Source organism: Heloderma suspectum, chromosome 3 (genome assembly GCF_057233095.1).
Source record: "Heloderma suspectum isolate Gila_16-S chromosome 3, 16-S_ref, whole genome shotgun sequence".
Taxonomy (NCBI): Eukaryota; Metazoa; Chordata; class Lepidosauria; order Squamata; family Helodermatidae; genus Heloderma; species Heloderma suspectum.
The window spans coordinates 241584373-241603141 of NC_139460.1; the positions used below are offsets into that span (position 1 = coordinate 241584373).

An 18769-nucleotide genomic window follows, 5' to 3' on the forward strand; every position below is an offset into this window, starting at 1 on the left:
GGCCAACCTAGACAGCATAGTAAGAAGCAGAGACATCACCTTGCCGACAAAGGTCCGTCTAATCAAAGCTATGGTTTTCCCAGTAGTAATGTATGGCTGTGAGAGCTGGACTATAAGGAAGGCTGAGCGCCGAAGAATTGATGCTTTCGAACTGTGGTGCTGGAGAAGACTCTTACGAGTCCCCTGGACTGCAAGGAGGTCACATCAGTCCATCCTAAAGGAAATTAACCCTGAGTGCTCAATGGAAGGACAGATAATGAAGCTGAAGCTCCAATATTTTGGCCACCTAATGCGAAGAGAAAACTCCCTGGAAAAGACCCTGATGCTGGGAAAGACTGAAGGCAAAAGGAGAAGGGGACGGCAGAGGATGAGATGGCTAGATAGCATCACGGATGCAATGAATATGAACTTGAGCACGCTCCAGGAGAGAGCGCAGGACAGGATGGCCTTGCGTGCTATGGTCCATGGGGTCACGAAGAGTCGGACACGACTGAACAACAACAACAATATTTCTTGACCAAACTATGGGTTTTCTTTTGATGATGTCAGGCCTGCTAGGAAGAGTCAAAGAATAAGCGCCTAGTATAGTATATAGAAAATCTCTCCATCTTATCCTCTACGCTAACACGAGAGTAAGGAAAAATGGCAGCCTCAGCTACACCAATGCAACTAGTAGAATATGTAGTTTGGCCCTGTATTCTACAGATTCCACAGCCATTCAATGTTAGTCACCTGTGACTTTCCCCTACACTGCTTTAGTAATGTTTGGGTGTATGAACCTTCCATGTCAGCAAGTTAGATGATATGGTTCTTCCCAACCCAAGCACCATCAATTTAGGAGGCCAGTGTTCATTACCTAGGGAGGTGGTGGGCTCTCCCACACTGGAGGCATCCAAGGTGAAGCTGGACAGCCATCTGTCAGGGATGCTCTGACTTAGATTCCTGCACTGAGCAGGGGGTTGGAGTCGATGGCCTTGTAGGCCCCTTCCAACTGTACTATTGTATGATTCTATGTGGCAAGGAATCATATCATTAGCTCAGCCTATATTGTTGCTACATCCAAACACTACCACAACAGGAGGGGGAGAAATTGAGAATTAATGGCTTCCACAGTAAAGTATGAACCCCATCTACAACTTTGTCGAATGTGAAATGTAACAGCTTTTCTTTGCTTTAAAAAAATGCCTGACTCACAAAATCACTAAATACGTCTGAAGCTAGAACTTTTCCTTGCACAGGAGCATCTTGTATTACACATTTGTATAAGCCAGTTGCCACGTAATAAAAGGAGAGAGGCTTGCTTTGACTTCTGACTGATAGTAACTATGCCTACCTGTTCATAGATTAATACAGTGTGTGTATGTGTGTGTTTGAGCTGTAGTAACTAAACATCTTGCCTTGACAATGCATGTTCTATCTGAGCTAAGAGAGTTTTAGCCAAGTTGGCTTGCTAGTTCGTATTTGTTTTTATATGCCTGATTTTGTGTCCTATTCTTTCCCCCCCCCCTGAATAAACTTTCACCTTTTAAAGCACCCTACTTTGCCCTGAGTTATTCACAAGTTTTGTCCTATACCCATGTAGGCTTCATGATACTACTTGGATAATCTTCTTTAGAACAGTTACCAGTGTGTGGAAAGCTGCATTTCTATACTAGCTCCAGAGTGTTGCAGAATAAGTTTTGTGTGACCACACTGGAGACAGAAGACAACTGCAGGCTTTAAACAGGACCTTTACTTAATGTTAAGAGCATCTTCTTGTTACAAGTAAAAGCAGGCAAAAAATTAGGCAAAAGTGAAACAAAAACCAGCAGCCCAACTTTCTACTTGCATTAACCATTTAGTGGCTTTTCAACCAGTTATTTTCCCTTCTGCACAGTGGGTTTAGTTGCTTATTACAACACAGGAGGAGGAGGCTGGATCTACACTTACCGTCTTTTTTTGCTTCCAATTAGGTTTAACCACCCACCTTTCACACTACGCAGTACATGCCTCGAATTGGAACTGGAATTTCCCACTTCCGTGCTCCCGCTTTCAATACCCTAATTTCCTGGTATTTCCCCTTAACGTGCTCTGATTTTCCACCTTCACTACCGTATCCGTTTGTAGTCTCCTCCCCTGCCTGTCCATATACAGCACTGTTTGTATTTCCCTCCTGTCTAATCACAGCTCTCGACGGCGCCATGTCTTCTTCCGGCTACAGATCGCATAGCTTCCTCAGCAGCCCCTATTTCCTCAGCAACAAGCAAAAGGCTGGATGTGCGCACGCTTGTCTGATCTCAGAAGCTAAGTGGGGTCAGCCCCGGTCAGTGCTTGGATGGGCGACCGCCTGGGTATCAGGCTTCCTGCACTGAGCAGGGGGTTGTTCTATCCCTTCAAATGAGATTAAGTTTTACCCCCTCCTATCCCCCACTCCGGATGTTTTGTTTTTAATTAAGGCGATATCCTCGCAGAATCGGGGCTTTTCCACAATGTCTTTTTTCCTAATTCAGGCACGATCTTTGAAGTTTCGAAGTTGTGAAGCTTCAAAGTTGTGATTTGTGTGAGGATTAGATTTAAAACAACAAATCTGAAATCTTTGCAACGTTATTCAGTAAAGATTTAAGTAAATATTGTGTAAGTAAACTTTAAAAAATGCATGGTATTGCCAATAACTCATTAATGCAAAAGATTCTTTAGCCTTTCCTCATTGTCTAAAATGGGTGAAGGTAATAACATTGTACAAACAGTAAATTCACTGAGACTGTCACTGAACAGAAAGGCAATGAACTGCCCATGGAGCAATCTCTCCCTCCATGGGAAAGTCAGTGCTTTTCCATGCTGTGCATTGACAAAGGAAGCCCTTTTCTAACCATGCAACAGGGAAAAGCTCTTATCTCGGATCATCCAATGATCAGAGATAAGAGTTTCCTCTACCTAGGGAGAATGGATGGGTCCTGGGGAAGAAACTTGGTGGGCCGGATGGAGATCTGGTTGGTCCATGAGCCAGAGATTCCCCATGCCTATACTAAAGGGATACTGACCTTTCCATTGTGAGAGCATGTTGCATAATCATCTCCTCTTTACTCACACTAAAATGTTGGTGCAGTATTGGTCCACATGTGTTAATTTGCCTAAATCAAAACTGATATGCATTGGCACTCTGAAGGGCTCAGGGTTGTTCCTGTTTTAAAACATGTAGAGGCCTATGAAGTGTCCCAGTAAACCCCCCCTAAAACCCCTGACATACCAATATATTTGACTGTGACATTTGTGTCTTATTTCTCTTCAATAAAAATGCATCTACTCAGCTTTATTCTTTGTTGTTCTCTCATAATAAATCTGATTTCTTTTACAATGGTGTCCCTGTTTTACTCTGCTTATTGTGAGTTCAAATACCTTTGATTTCCTCTCTTCTTCTTGGCTTTTGGTATTTCCCTGCCATTTAAACAAATTTACTTTGGGTGACAACACTTTAATTTTTTTTCTTCTGTCTGTTTTAGAAACACTTCTCCTCCCTGCCACTTTTTTCTTGTTTCCTTTGATTTAAATGGTTTTCATATTGATTCCTTTTGTTAATCATTACTAAAAGGGTTAAATAATCTTGTTAACAAAAGACTGAAGAGGCTACTTCAAACTGAAGGTGCCTTATTTGATCTGGAATGGTTGAATGTTTTTAATTATTATTAAAATTAATAATTTTAGGCCAGTGGCAAATGGGCAAGGTTCTTGAGCAGGTGGTTGTCAACCAGCTTCAGACACTCTTGGATAAGACTGATTTTCTAGATCCATTTCAGTCAGGGTTCAGGATGGGTTTTGGCATTGAAACAGCCTTGTTCATATGATGACCTGTGTTGGGAGAGAGATGGGGGAGTGTGACCTTGTTGATTCTCCTTGATCTCTTGGTGGCTTTCAGTACCATTGACAATGGTATCCTTCTGGGACACTTGTCTGAGTTGGGAGTGGGAGGCACTGTGTTAAGCAGTTTTGCTCCTGCTTTGGATGGTCGGTTCCAGAAGGTGGTACTTGGGGAATATTGCTCAGCCCCGTGGATTCTCCAGTATGGGGCCCCACAGTAGTCGGTTTTGTCCCCCATGTTATTCAAAATCTACATGAAATCGTTGGGTGCTGTCATCCAGAGTTTTGGAGTATGCTGTCATCAGTATGCTGATGACACGCAGCACTATTTCTCCTTTTCATCTTCTTCAGGTGAGGCTGTGGATGTGCTAAATCAGTGCTGGCTGTGACAATGGACTGGAAAAAAAAAGCGTCTGTCTTTGCAAGCAGTTTCCATAGCACAGAGCGTGGTCACAGCTCTGATACCAGTGAAAGAACAGAAGAACTGAGCATGCTCAGATGCCCACTAGGGGGAGGAAAATCTCTGTTAGACACCTCGTGTTGTACACATGCTAGTAAGAAATGCTGAAGCTCAACATCTATTGGTTAAGAAATCATAACGAAAGCATGAACACAGGTGTTGGGGTGGATATGGCCAAACAGGACCAATGATGACTGTGAGTTCAAAGAGGATGCATGAGAGAGGCACAAGCAATGTGTCCAGGTCTCAGATTAACCCTTTTATACAGTGCCTAAAATATTCCCAACCACATGGGCATAAAATGTCATGTTCTTGGAGGACACCCCGCTGACTGTCTTATCTATGTCCTGACTGGCGAGGGGGTGGTCTAACCACCCACACACCCCATTTTGATTGGAAGATGGTTGCCTCCTCACTCATGGAGGCCCCCACCTCTGGCCAGAACAAGTATATAAAAGCACAGGTAGGGAGAGTTCTGGCTGCTTCACCTCTGATCTTCTCTGGACCACTGAACCCAAGGATTTGGGTAACTATGGACCTCTTTAGACTCTTAAACTAAGAAGTTTATTTCTTCACATGCCTAAAAGAATTTAGTAATGCTTTAGTTTAGCTTTTTATATTAAAGTAATGTGCAGGAAGAAGTAAAACAGTGAGTTAACAATTTTTAGCATGTTAAGTTTAGCTTTATAATGCAAGTAGTAAGCAGGAGGATAAGAAGAAGGAGTCATAACAATGTTAGGAGCTCAATTTGTTATCTTGCTAGTTGTATTTGTAGTTCCAGCTTTGTCAATTGCAATTCTTTTGGTTAATCTCATATTTGTTACATTTTCTTTCACTGTAATCACAGAGAAATTTTCTAATGCTCATATAACCACTATGCTACTTCTCTTAATTTTTGGTAATGTTCTTAAATAAAGCATTTAATGGGTTTCAGTTTACTTTTTAGTCTGTGGTGGTGATTGCTGGTTTGGATTTTGCTTGGTTACCCACTAGGGTGTTTAGAACACAATTAGTGCAAGTTCTGAAGTTAAACAACACCAAATTAACACCTTTTTGTAATTTTCCTCTCTCTCGCTTTCCCTCTTTTTATATGATTTGTTTTTTTTTACCCTACTTATGGCCCTCCAGATATTTTGACCCACAACTCCCATCATCCCTAGCCAGCAGTGAGGGATGATGGGAATTGTAGGTCAAAACATCTGGAGAACCTCAAGTTGCCCATCCCTGCACTCCTGCATGTGTCACATCAATGTTTTGCTATATCTTTTGCCCTCGGTCAGTCTCAGAAATTGATCTGTGATTCAGTCTAACTCTTTTCTCTCTCTCACGCTATGGCTAGATCTACACTACTGCTTTATAGCTGTATTGAAGTGCACTGATAACTGTTGGGGCACATGACACATCTGATATACTGCTTTTGTAGTGTTATTTCCTGCTTTTTATTCCACATTATCCAAAATACCGCAACAAGTGTCACTGTGTGTCCTATCAGGTATGAATGCACAAGGGGGATATAGTGTTACCATGGTGGGATTGTAATGATATGACACAAGGTGTAGATCTGGCCTACAACAATTCTGAACTGCATTTTTCAGACCAACTATCCTTTTCTACTGTGACCACTATATCTCAGCTACCAATATCCTCTTTCCACCTTGCTTCAGATATTTTGAGTGTCCCTAACATTCTGTTCTTGTGGGAGGATCATAGACATACATAGCCCTTGTTGGAAGGGTTCTATGGTTCTTCCCTTTTAAAAAACAAAACAATCCTAATTTTCATACCTGGCGAGTCCCATGAGTATGCAAACCCCCCTTAAATAGGACTCCTCCTTCATTGATTCTACTTTCTCACCACCGTTGTCCCCAGCTGCTATTGCTCCTTATCCTCTCTCTCATCATTGCTATTGCTTGCTGACAGTTAGAGAGCCAGTGAGAAAGCAGGTAGTGGCATTTACTTCTCGCCACCACCGGTCTCTGGACCAGAGAGAGAGGAAAGTGAACAAGTAGGTTGAATAGGAGGAACTTCAGCAGGCCCTTGTCAAAGTGGGCCCCTGCTGGTGGGTTTTTGCAGGTGGTCCACTAAAAAGAACTCTCTGCCTGTGGCCCCTTGGAAGGTACCTGATCTTGCCTACCATTGATGCTGGCCCTACCTGACCTTGCCATTGATGCTGGCCCTTCCTGACCTTGCCTACCATTGATGCTGGCCCTTCCTGACCTTGCCATTGATGCTGGCCCTTCCTGACCTTGCCTACCATTGATGCTGGCCCTGACCACTACTTTGGCTGTGGGTGGTTCTGTTTTATTGTCCTACTGGTTGGCACTGGTCAACCAAGTTGGCTATTGAAGGAAATGGAGAGTTTTGGGTATATAGTCATAAGGTGACTAATGTTAGCTTCATGTATGTAAATGAAGTTAAATAACTCTACAAGTTCTTAGGGTTACTTACCTCACGTTACTGGCTCACTCAGAACTCGTCTTGTATTCTGGCAGGTTGCAAGTTCTTGGCCTCAGTCCAACACAGAATTAGGGGTTCTTTAAACCCATTGGTTTTAGTGAACTCAAGCACACCAACTCTGTGCTGGATTGCCCTATATTTAATTTCATAGATGGTGAAAATGAATTAATATGATATGGTCATTTTGCATTGTGACTTGGATTTTTTTTAAAGTAGATTTCTGTATGTATTCATGTTGACCCCAATGTCTTCACTTAGGAAGCACACAACCTAAATGTAAGGTCTTTCTGAATTTGAGCATAATCCACCAGGACATTTTCCTCTGTAAGTAGTACTGAAATGAACAGAAACCCAGTCATTCCAACCGATTTGCACATAAGTTCCTTTGCCCTTTGTATGCAGTCATAATTTGGGTGTCGGTATTTTAGCTAAACTGAAGAAAGTAGTCCTTCTTAATTTTCTTCCCCTCTTTTATCAAGAACACTCTACTTTTCAGTCTATTTCCCCTTACGCCCTTCAGCATATGAAAAATACCTTGAACAGCATTCCACAACCTGGTGCCCTCCAGATGTTTTTTGACTACAAATCCCAGAATTCCTGATTATTTGCCATGCTGGCTGGGGCTGATAGGAGTTGAAGGCTAGTTCATCTGGAGGAGGCCAGGTTGAGAAAGGCTGGCTTTGAAGAATATTAGATTCAGTTCCATCACTAGCCTTTCAGTGGCCAATTATGACCAGCATTGCCATTTGTTACAAGGGGCTCACAACGTATTGATCATGCTCCCAAAATGTAAAATAAAGTCACGTCCCATAGGAACTTGACAGAATGATTCACAGAACAGCTCTATTTGCTCTTGGGTGTGTGGGTGACCACATCCCAGTTTGAGTGTCTGTTTTTTAGTGCGTGATCCTGTCCTCTAGTACCTTGTGAGGACACCAGTCAGCAGAAATTCCAGTGGGCAAAAAGGGAACACTTTAGTCATCGAAACCATTATATCTTTTTCCATCTACATAACAGTATGGGATTTTGGTTTTAACATTGTTTCCAAATTACACTCACGGCGGTGACAATCAGCAATATATTAATATAGTACTTTTCCTTTTTTGCTGGTGAGTGAGTGAGTGTGTGAGAAAGGTTTTTTTTTTTTAAAAAAAAATTCGGCCTGCTGGTTTTGTGGTGCCGCTTGGAGGCGTTTTCCCCCCCTGAGTGCTTCTATGAGTTTGCCGGAGAGAGAAAGAGAGCCCTATTCTTAATGCATCTCTAATACAAGGGGAAGAGCCTACACGGAGTTCAACTATTGCTGAACTGCTGTGATTGGCAGAGGAACTGTCCAGGAAATGGCTCGGGTTTCAATTTCGGGGGAGTGACCAGGGAAAGGAGGGGGAAGAGAGGGAGAAAGAGAGAGGGAGAAAGGGGTGGTAGAGTTGATAAAGCTCTAGAGTTTGGTTGCAACAGGGATTCTGAATGGACTGGATCTGGACTTAAGGCATCTGTTTTATGCTCTGTTTCTTTTTAAAAGATCAAACTTTTGGGAGTTCTGTGTCTTTTCCCAAAGCTGGATCCTTAATGAAGTGGGGAGGAAAAAGTTCGTGACACACTGGTTTTCGTCTTTTTTTAAAAGATAATTTATTTATTTTTTTTAAGAACCCCTTCGAACAAACTCACCTCCGTTCTGCTGGCTGTTCCGTAGAGAGAGGCTTTGGGAAGGAACTGTTGAGGCGGCGGAGATGGGGGTGAGCCACGCCGACTTCCCCCGCCCGGGTTTGGGGCTTCGGACCGATGTTTTTGGGCGCCTGAATATGGAATAAAGCAAGAAACGATTGTTGCGCTTTTGCAAAGGGGTTTCTCCCTCTCCCCCCCGCCCCCGGGGGGAGCCTGCCTTCGTCGCTTTGCTTCATCCCGTACACACGCCCGCTGCAAGGGAACAGCAGATCGTTTACTCGGAGCCTTTTCATACAAGGTAATTGGACCAGGCTAGGCTCGCAGTTGAGAGGCGCGCGGGCGGGGGGGGGGGGCGAGGAGGAGGTGAAGGGGGGCGACTGGAGAAGAGGGATTAACCCCCAGCTTAAAATCTGGGATTTAAAAGAGTGAGGTTCACTGGCCCATCTCTCGGCTAGCCCCCCCCCCCCCTTGTGTCTTCTTGAAGCAACGTGTACCCGGTGCATGCTCAAAACATTGCCAAATAGCGACGGGTCTTTCCCTTTTCTTCCCTAGGGCTGTTGTTCTGAAAACAAGGGGTATCCCATGTGATGGTACTTTTGACATGTTTGTTTCTCAAGTGACATGGAGTGTAGCAACTACAAACACAGAGTGAGCGTGGAACCTCCATGTAGGCACGGGTCAAATTGGCTAAACCAGGCGGGGCCTCATGTGGATTTAGCGGGCGCCCACGTTTTGATCAGCCTGACCTGACGGAGTTTAGGAGTTCCCTTCTTGGGATTGGGGGGGGGGGAGAAAAACACTCCCCTCCTCCTGCCGTTGACAGTCTCTCCCCCCCCCCCGCAAACCTAGTTTCGTCTCTCGCGATCAGCGCTTCCCAAAAGAGATATTCCACGATGATGTGGTTTATGTTGTACGGCATGCGAGGTTGCCAAGGTCTTAACACACTGAGTTGAGCACTTTGATTTGGAAGTGAGTGAATTCCATTGGTTTCTGTGGAATTTACGGCCAGGTTCATGCGCATAGGATGGCAACCTGTGTGCTGTAAAATCGAGTTGGGAGCTTCTGTTTTGCTTTTCAAGTAAAAGGCAAAGTTCCTCAACTCCCCCCCCCCCCCCGCGCTCTCTTTTGCCTTAGCTCTTGAAACTGAAAATCCATGAATTAATCCGTTTAAGTTAACTTCTTCAGTATGTTAGATGCACATTTCAGCCTCTTCGGTCAGGTACAGGGAAGTCTTTTGTAAATCCTATAACTGTGCCTTAACTTGAGCAGATGCGTAACTCCCTGAAAGTTTTAGCAGTGCTTAAGTTTTAGCCACGGAACGTTAGAAGTATAATAAGACATACCTTTGAGCATGTGCAGAGTGCCTTCCCCTGATCAGTTCTAGTTGTTCCTAGGACAGAGCGTTTTCCATTAATCTTGAGCCCCGACACCTTTTTTTTTTTAGGTGGTAAACACTGACGGTGCCCCTCTCCCCTATTATGTTCCCAGATAAGATTATACGCACAATGTAGTGTATATATAAAAAAAATCATTGCAGATTTTTACGGTTGTAACAGGACCCAAATTTTAGTGCTATGATTTAATTGGCGTGGCATTAAAGGGCTTTTGTTTGAAGAAGGGGGGCGGATTTGAAGTGGAGAAGGGGATCTAGTTTATTCAGTTGCAGGAAGGAATAGGGATCAGACTTTATGAACACGGACCACGTCAAGCCTGTGTGTGCGTAAATTCTTTCACCTATAGTGCTATAGAAGGACCTAGTTAGGAAGACAACAACACATGGAATCCTTTAGTGAATGTTGCAACAATCTGTTTGCATGGAGAGAAATGATTTACATGGAGCTTAGTGGAAACGTGATGTAGAAGTAATGCAAACCAAAAGTACAAGAGGTTCTTCTTGTGCGGAGGCATTGTTTAAAGGCTGCCCCTTTTTTGCTAGTCATTCATACTTCTCCTTCCTCAAAAAAGGAAGAGAGATTCTGATGAAAATACATACGTACATACAAACATTTATTTTCGGTGTGTAAAACTGCCCTTTCAAACACAGTGGCCCATTATGTGGCTGGTGTGAAGCGCCATCAACATTTCAAACCTCATTGTCTCCTTTGTATCAAATCCCTGTAAATCTTCTACTTGCCTTTTCTCATTTTCATCTGAAAAGCCTGTTTGGTTTGAATAGACTGCAATAAGCAGCCTCTGTACCTCTCTGGAATGTCAATTAAAATGCAGATTTCTCCTCTCTCTCTCTCTCTGATGCACAGAAGACTTGGAGAAAAACAGGCTGGGGAAAAGTGAATGAAAGAAATTCAGACAATGCAAAAGGATTGATACTGCCAGGCTGTTTTCCCGAATAACCTTCCAGAATTAATGTTTAATAGCTGATCCCTTTGAAGATTGTAGTGCAAAGGGGAGATGGGCTTTGCTGGCCTCCAGCAATCAGTCAGTGTAGTGTCACTTAATTGCGATACAGCTAATTTTCTATAATCTGGTAGAGGGCATTGATAGGGATTTGCACAGATTTTGCTGTACTCTAAATGCGTAGGGAGGATACACAGGTCACAGTATTGATTTGGACGGCACAGGGTCTCTACAAACTACAACTTCCCTGGGGAGTGATAAACATCGCACACATAACAATGGGGCTAGATTAAAATGAATGCTTAGGCTTGAATTTAATTACTGCCACTCTAGAACAAGTCCTACTTGTTTGCGTATGTCTTTAAAAAAATGTGGAGCTACAGCTTGAAGGAATTTGGTATGGCTCCCAACCCAGGCCGTTTTTCCCATGCTTGTCAGTTTGGCAACGACATTTGGGCAGGTATGTGACGAGGTGAAAATTGACTTGATGAGCGGGTGGCAAGGCGAGCTATCTATCATGGGAGGCTGACAACTCCTCCCCAGTATAGGGCTGAGAAGAGAGACAGGGTTCCCTTTCAAGGGGGAAAAAAAAACACTACGTGTGGCTTTCACAGAGCCAGAGACTCCGGGAGAGATTATGCTATTGTAGTCAGGAAGCCAGGATTGTGAAGGCCAGAAAGCATGCTGGGATTGTGTTCCAAACATTGAAATAGAGGTACATAATTACCCAGGGTAGGAGGTCCCTCTCTATAAGATCATCCAGCAGCAAGACTAGCAACAAGATGGGGAAAGAATTTGCGGCGGCTGTTATGTTTTCCCTTCTAGAGGGGACCATCTGTTTTGAGAGATTGGGGTGGGAATCCACACATGTGGGGACTAATGTTGCTTTGGAAATGATGTAGTGAGAGTTATTTCATTCAAAGGTCTTGTTGGCTTTTGCTGTTGAAGTGTAAGGGATTTTGCTTCCAATCCCTTATGGGTGAAGGATGACTTTGCCTGTCAAAAATCAGAGATGGACATCAGGCTTGCAAGTTGCTTGCCTAGAAGTTTACTTGAGGTCAGTGTGTTGAGGGATGCTCATCCCACCTTCATTAATTTTCATAGAAAAAAACTTTTCTTTCTACTCCCTCCTTTTTCCCACTGGAAGGAAAGCTGTTCATAACATCCCTTATTCTTAAATATCTATCTGGCAATCTTTGTTTCCATTCAGATAGGGTTATAACTATTCTTTATTCTCTTTCAGAGACTCTGAAACTTGTGATAAGGCATCCAGTAGTCTTGACACTGGTAGAGGGATTGAAGGATTTATAGAATAAATTTAATGGGTTTGTCCCTAGGAAGACCAGTAGACTCGAGATCCCAGTTGTTGACTGCAACCAGTATACAGCTATGTAGGTTACACTGACTTAAAACTATCACATGCTTTTAAACCTGCCATGTCCTTTTCTGGTAATATATTTCATCAGTTTCTTTAATATGCCATATGAGGTTGACTCAGTCTCATTTCCCAGCTATGAATTAATGGGAGGTCATGCAAGGAAAATTGTGCTTTGGGCACTTCATTTAACCAAGCACCATATTTGTAAAAGGTTTAAGCTAAATAAATAAAATAATGCTACTACTGAATCATGAAGTTCTGCATGCAGCATCCATTATGAAGTAGCATTGTCAGGAACTCTAGACTGCATTTTCTGGCCTTGATGGTGTAAGGTGAAAACTGATTATGCAGTTTTCACAGGTTTTGTATCAGATCTTGGTTCTGAAGCATACTGTCTACAACTGCATTTTTCTGATGGGAAACTAGTGTGGGCTTTATGATGACGTATCACTTCTACATCACTTTTTTGTGAGCAAAATGCTTTATGTGTGTATCTTACCCTTAGAGACTCACAGTGTTAGGCTGAGACAGACAAAGAGAGATGACCAAAGCTAAGCAGCAAACATCTGGGTAGGAATTGGACACTGGAGACCCAGGTTCCAAACACACACAAAATGGAGAAAGATTATTGAATTGTTGCTGCATTCAAAATCTAAGAGGGTGGAGCAGACATGAGAGCAGAAAAGCCAAAAGGAGCATTACTTTAATTTAATTATTTTAATTAATTTAATTATTTTTTATTTTTTTATTTATTGCATTTATATTCCGCCCTTTTTCCTCTTGCAAAGGAACCCAAGGCGGCTTACATTATCCTCTTCCTCTCCATTTTATCCTCACAACAACAACCCTGTGAGGTAGGTTGGGCTGAGAGTCTGTGACTGGCCCAAAGTCACCCAGTGAGCTTCCATGGCTGAGTGGGGACTAGAACCCAGATCTCCCGGCTCCCAGTCCAACACTCTAGCCACTACACCACACTGGCTCTCTTAAATTAAACGAATCTTAATTTTCTTTTACAGCTGATAGGTACCTCTGAAGATCTGTCACTGACCACATCACATGGATGAGCATAAATGTCATGGCGATTTGGTTTATTCATCCCCTGATGTCTGAATGCTTTCTAAAATGAGCAACGAAATTTGGGGTGGGGTGGGGAGTCCAGTTATTAAGCTACTTCATGCAGGTGAACGCTGTTCCCATCCAAGCCAGCGGAATTTTCATGGCAGCTGTTGCCTGGATGAATTTCAGATTTTATATATTTCTTTGGCACTATGTTTTACCAGCACTGCTGCTTTCTCTCTCTCTCTCTCTCTCTCTCTCTCTCTCTCTTTCGTACATTAAAACTGCAATCTGCTGCCCATTTACCTGGGAATAAGACCCATTGAACTCAAGAAAACTGCCTTGAGTTTTCAAAGCACTTCACATACGTTATTTCAAATAACCCTTACAGCTCTCCTGTAACTTAAGCCAGAATTATTATCATCTCCATATTACAGTTTGGGGACTGGGCGAACATTGGCTTACATAAGCCCAAGAGTTCAAGGGTGAATGCAGCACATGAAATGTAACTGTGGGTAAAGGAATTCATTTACTTTCTGCTTGCTGTCTCGCCTTTATTCCATTTATACTATGCGTGGCTGTTGGTCACATCTTCTGCTTTCCGCCTGTCTTTCCTAGTTTAGGTTGTAAACCTTCTAGGCAGGGTCTCTAGTCCTTGTATGGTCTGTACAGAACCTGTTGTATGAATGTTGAGCAATAATAGTTACAGATGTCAGTGAGACTAATCCAGAGTTCCTGATTTCAGGACTACTACTTGTATATACAAATGTGTGTTGCAGCCCACAAATAACATACTCCTGAACGCTCAGTCTTTTAATCACTTTTTCCAGAACAGAATGCTTCAGAGTTGAATCTTCGGAAAATTTCAGATGTAATTGTGAGAAAAGGCACTTCATTATACACTTCCAAACCAAGTAAGACTAGCTGTTCCTGAACTGAGCATGGAGTTGCCTTATCTTTATCTTGGATTGTCTGAATGCATCTACCTTGATAAAGAGAATCTGCTGTAACTGATTCTTGGTCTTCAGCCAATCAAATCCATGGAAGGATTTGTATAGTGTAAAAATAGAATGTGGTAATTTTGTAAAATGAAACATGATGGGCCTGCACATGTATGCAATTATGTTATTTGCTTAAAACAAACTTCATAGATTTTTTTGATTAAAGTAGCTCCCTTAAGCAATGATCAGGCATCCAAAAGTTCCTGTGCCTAAAAGCATGCAGAAATCTTCATGTGTCGTGTAGCCATGGGTCACATTAATATTGCTTCCCCCACTTCAACTAAGAAATTCTTTTCCAGTCTCCACTGCTCCTACTGCCTCCACCTCCCCAGTAAAGAGAGCCATTACTGCTGTGGCTATTTCCTTCCTAATTTCATAGCCACAGCTGGCAATTTCCCAGAAAACCCCAATTTCAGATAGAACAGTTACAAATACAGCTTTCCTGTTTTGTTTTTAAACTCAACAAAATAAAATAAACGTTTTAAAACATGGACCGATACAGGTTTTCATAGAACGTGTGGTGCAATTTTAATCTATCTGTGCCTTGCTAGTTCAGTAAGGTGGCCATCCTAAACACACTTAGTAAACCCCCTTGAACATACTGGGACTTATTTCCAGGTAAATATGTATAGGATTGCTTTGTACATAGAGAATCAATATTTTCAAATGTTGGATATATCTCTTCTAAACTGAGAACGGGTTATTACTTTAAAACAGATATTGCGTTGTAAAATACTGCGTAGTTATATTTGGACTCGACTGGGTAGCCTGCATCTCTTCATATTTGATTAATGCTTCAGGATTAAAACTCTGCATTGTTGATGATTGTGTAGTAGGATCTAATGTTTGACTTTGGCTTTTAGATTGAAAACGGGAATATCTTGTATAACTTCCTTAAAAAAGAAAAGCACAGAAATGTTGTTGGCATTTGGCAGCTAGATGTGTAGTTGCGTACTGTAGTTACTTATTGCATATATTGCAAATTCAAAGCTCTGAGTATTTCTTACATTCTTTATTTTATTTGTTTCACAGAATCTCTGGAGGCATGCCACCATTATTTCCATTTCACAGATAGGGAATTGAGGCTGAGAGAGAAACTAACTTGTCTGTGGTCATGTAGTAGGCTTATTAAAAAATGAGCACATAGTAGAACTCTTCCTGGACTGTATCAGTTCAGGCTGCAGGTGTGTAATTGCATCTTCTACTATTTTAAAACAACACCTCCCTTTACATGGAAAGCACATCAGGGGAAATGGCTGGGCTCAGGGGAGGTCCTTTGGCGGGGTGAACAGGGTGCTTGCCTTGTGCATCAAATTCTGGGGGTGGCAAATGACCCCCAGTGCTCCTGTTATACTATACCTGATTTTGACAAGTCCCAGCAGCTAGTATTTGAGGAACTTATAATGAAGGTTTCTACATCTCTTCAGACAATCACACTCTCCAGTTCTGGTATAATGTTATGGCACCTCCAAATTTACAATGGAGCTTCTGGGTGAAACAGATAAATACATTACATAATTTTTTAGTGAAGGGAATGTGGTATCTGGGTCTAAGACTATGCACTATGAGGAGGATATTTCAGAAGATATGACATTGTCATACATGAGCGATTTGGATCATTAAATTGTTATGACACCCCCACCCTCCGATGCACAAGGATTGGAGTCAGGATTCCACAAAGGAATTACCCATGGGAGCACAGTAAAATACCAAATCACGACCTTTCCCACTTTACCTCAGCCTTTGCCAGTTGTCTTGGGGTATGCCAACTCTCAGGATTTTTCAGCGGACATTGGAGAATATTGGGTCAATCTTTGATAGTTGGCTGGATGCGCCTGATCTCGGAAGCTAAGTAGGGTCAGCCCTGGTTAGTACTTGGATGGGAGACCACCTGGGAATCAAGCTTCCTGCACTGAGCAGGGGTTGGACTCTATAGTCTTGTAGGCCCCTTCCAACCCTATGATTCTATGTATATGAGTGTTTCTCACACTCATCCTAAGTGTCATAAGTGAAGCAATCCTATCTTACAAGCTTGGTTACAACCAAAACAACCCCATTCTCATAGGGGTAAGAGATACACTGGTGACTTATTAGGAGGAGCTGATGCTGCAAGCATTGAAACTATTGAAGGAAAATTGGCAAAAGCAGGGCAGCTTAACCACCAGGTATCGGAAGGGGGTGTGACGGATACTGATCGATATTTGGCTCGATATCATTAACAGTGTAGGGAGCAGCCGTGTGATAGTGGCAGTTAGCCAGCACCGGGAGCCGCAGCCACACACCCCTCTGCTGCCAGGAGGACCATGCATGAAGTGGTAGGCCAATGCCTGAGGGGCTCTCAGAGTAAAAGGCACTGGCCTGCCTGGTGTTCCAGAGAGCTGTGCCAGGCACTCCCTTGCTGAAAAGTGCCTGGCACAACTATCTGGAATGTAATCATCCCATGCCTAGCTTTGAGAACCCCTCAGAGCTAGGCATGGGATGGGGTAGGGTCTTGGGGACGTCCCACCAGCTGCTACCTTGCTAGGGCTGAAAAGTGGCCGGTGACACTCTCCAGAAAGCCCACCCAGTCGTGGCCCAAATGCCTTGGTATGAAGGGGTCCTTCCTCGTGGCAAGGGATTCTGGGCGAGGTGGCCTTGTAGACTGCCTTTGCTCCCATAACAACACAGGCAGTCTCCAGGATCACCTCACCCAGAATGCCTCACTATGAGGAAGGACCCTTCAGTCAGTCAGGCAGCAGCCGGGGCAGGGCGGAGGTTGAAGAGTGGAGGATGGCAATGGCTAGGGGGGAATGGGGAGAAGGGAAATAGAAGAGAAGGAGGAGGTAGCTGGGGGGGGGGATGCCTTGGGAAGGGAAAGAGAACAAGAGGAAGAGGAGGAGGAGGCAGGTGGGTAGGAGGTAGGTGGGTGGTGGTGGTAGAGGCAGCAGCTGGGGGAGAGAAGGTGAGGAGGAGGGTGGTGGTAGTGGAAGCAGGTGCTGCTAAGACAGGCAAGAGAGAAGAGGGTGGCTGCATGTATGCCCGTGGGGACCAAATATCACCTTGCCTAGCGTGCCAAAATAGGTTGTGATGGTCCTGGCCAGGCTGAGATTATTTTTAGTGGCACCCTTCCTTTCTGCATCCAGGGAATGCTTTATTTGTGGAAACATTCAATCATACAGTCAGCCACCTGCAATGAAGTATTAAAGTCCAGTAAGGTACTGTATGTCATTTCTGCAGCTTTAAATTGACTTGATGAGTCAATGTGAGAGGTAGGACTTGAACAACTTTCGCCCAGTCTCAAATCTGCCATTTTTGGGCAAGGTGATTGAGCGGGTGGTGGCGGTGCAGTTGAAGGCACACTTGGAAGAAACTGATTATCTAGACCCATTTCAGTCGGGCTTCAGGCCTGGGCATGGGACCGAAACGGCCTTGGTCGCCTTGGTAGATGATATGAGGAGGGCTCTGGATAGGGGTGAATGCTCCTTCCTTGTTCTCCTCAACCTCTCAGCGGCTTTCGATACCGTTGACCACGGTATCCTCCTGGACCGCCTGGAGGGGTTGGGCATTGGGGACACCATATTGCGGTGGTTCCGGTCCTTCCTCTCCGGCAGGTACCAGAGGGTAGCACTGGGAGAGGAGATTTCGGACCCGTGGCCACTTACTTGTGGGGTGCCACAGGGTTCCATCCTCTCCCCGATGCTATTTAACATCTATGTGAAGCCGCTGGGGGCTATCATCAGGAGGTTTGGGGTGCAGTGTCATCAATATGCGGATGACACGCAGCTCTACCTCTCGTTTAAATCTTCACCAAGGTTGGCCGTAGGATCCCTGTCCAAATGTCTGGAGACGGTGAGTGGCTGGATGGGGAGGAATAGGCTGAAGCTGAACCCTGACAAGACCGAGGTACTTTTGGTGGGAGACAAGAGGAGGCTGGGGGATGTTGACCTGGTGTTGAATGGGGTACGGCTACCCTTGAAAGACCAGGTCCGCAGCCTGGGGGTCATTTTGGACTCCCAGCTGTCCATGGAGGCCCAGGTGTCAGCTGTGAGCCGGACAGCGCTGTATCAACTCCATCTGATACGGCGGCTGCACCCCTTCCTTCCCGACCATCTGCTCCCATCGGTAGTACATGCCCTGGTCTCCTCTCGTTTAGACTACTGTAATGCGCTCTACTTGGGATTACCCTTGAAGACGGTTCAGAAACTGCAGCTGGTACAGAACGCGGCGGCTCGCCTGATTAAAGGCAGCCGCCGGCGAGATCACATCACTCCGGTGCTGAAGGAGTTGCACTGGTTACCAGTTGTTTTCCAGGCCAAATTCAAGGTGTTGGTTTTGAGCTTTAAAACCCTATATGGTTTCGGCCCAGCCTACCTTAAGGAGCGCCTCCAGCAGCACCAGACAGGCCGCTTAACAAGATCAGCCTCGGATGGCCTTCTCTCTGTCCCATCAGCCAGGACAGCTAGACTGGTGGGGACAAGGGAGAGGGCCTTTTCTGTGGTGGCCCCCACTCTGTGGAACTCCCTCCCTAGGGAACTCCGTCATGCCCCCTCTTTAATGAGCTTCTGTCGTGCATTAAAAACGTTGTTC

The 18769-nt window shown here is 44.1% G+C and overlaps 1 protein-coding gene across 4 annotated transcripts in view; it reads left to right on the forward strand.

Annotated features, from left to right (window-relative positions):
* Window positions 1-18769, forward strand: part of FGFR2 (fibroblast growth factor receptor 2) — a 212059-nt gene that overhangs the window by 43957 nt on the left and 149333 nt on the right. For 3 of the 4 annotated variants that reach the window (XM_084846046.1, XM_084846045.1, XM_084846049.1), the window contains exon 1: window positions 8189-8711. The exons of the other annotated variant lie outside the window; for it this stretch is intronic. The gene's annotated coding sequence lies outside the window, so the exon portion shown is untranslated. Of the gene's footprint in view, window positions 1-8188; window positions 8712-18769 lie in introns of those variants that run through there. 4 annotated transcript variants of the gene reach the window in all.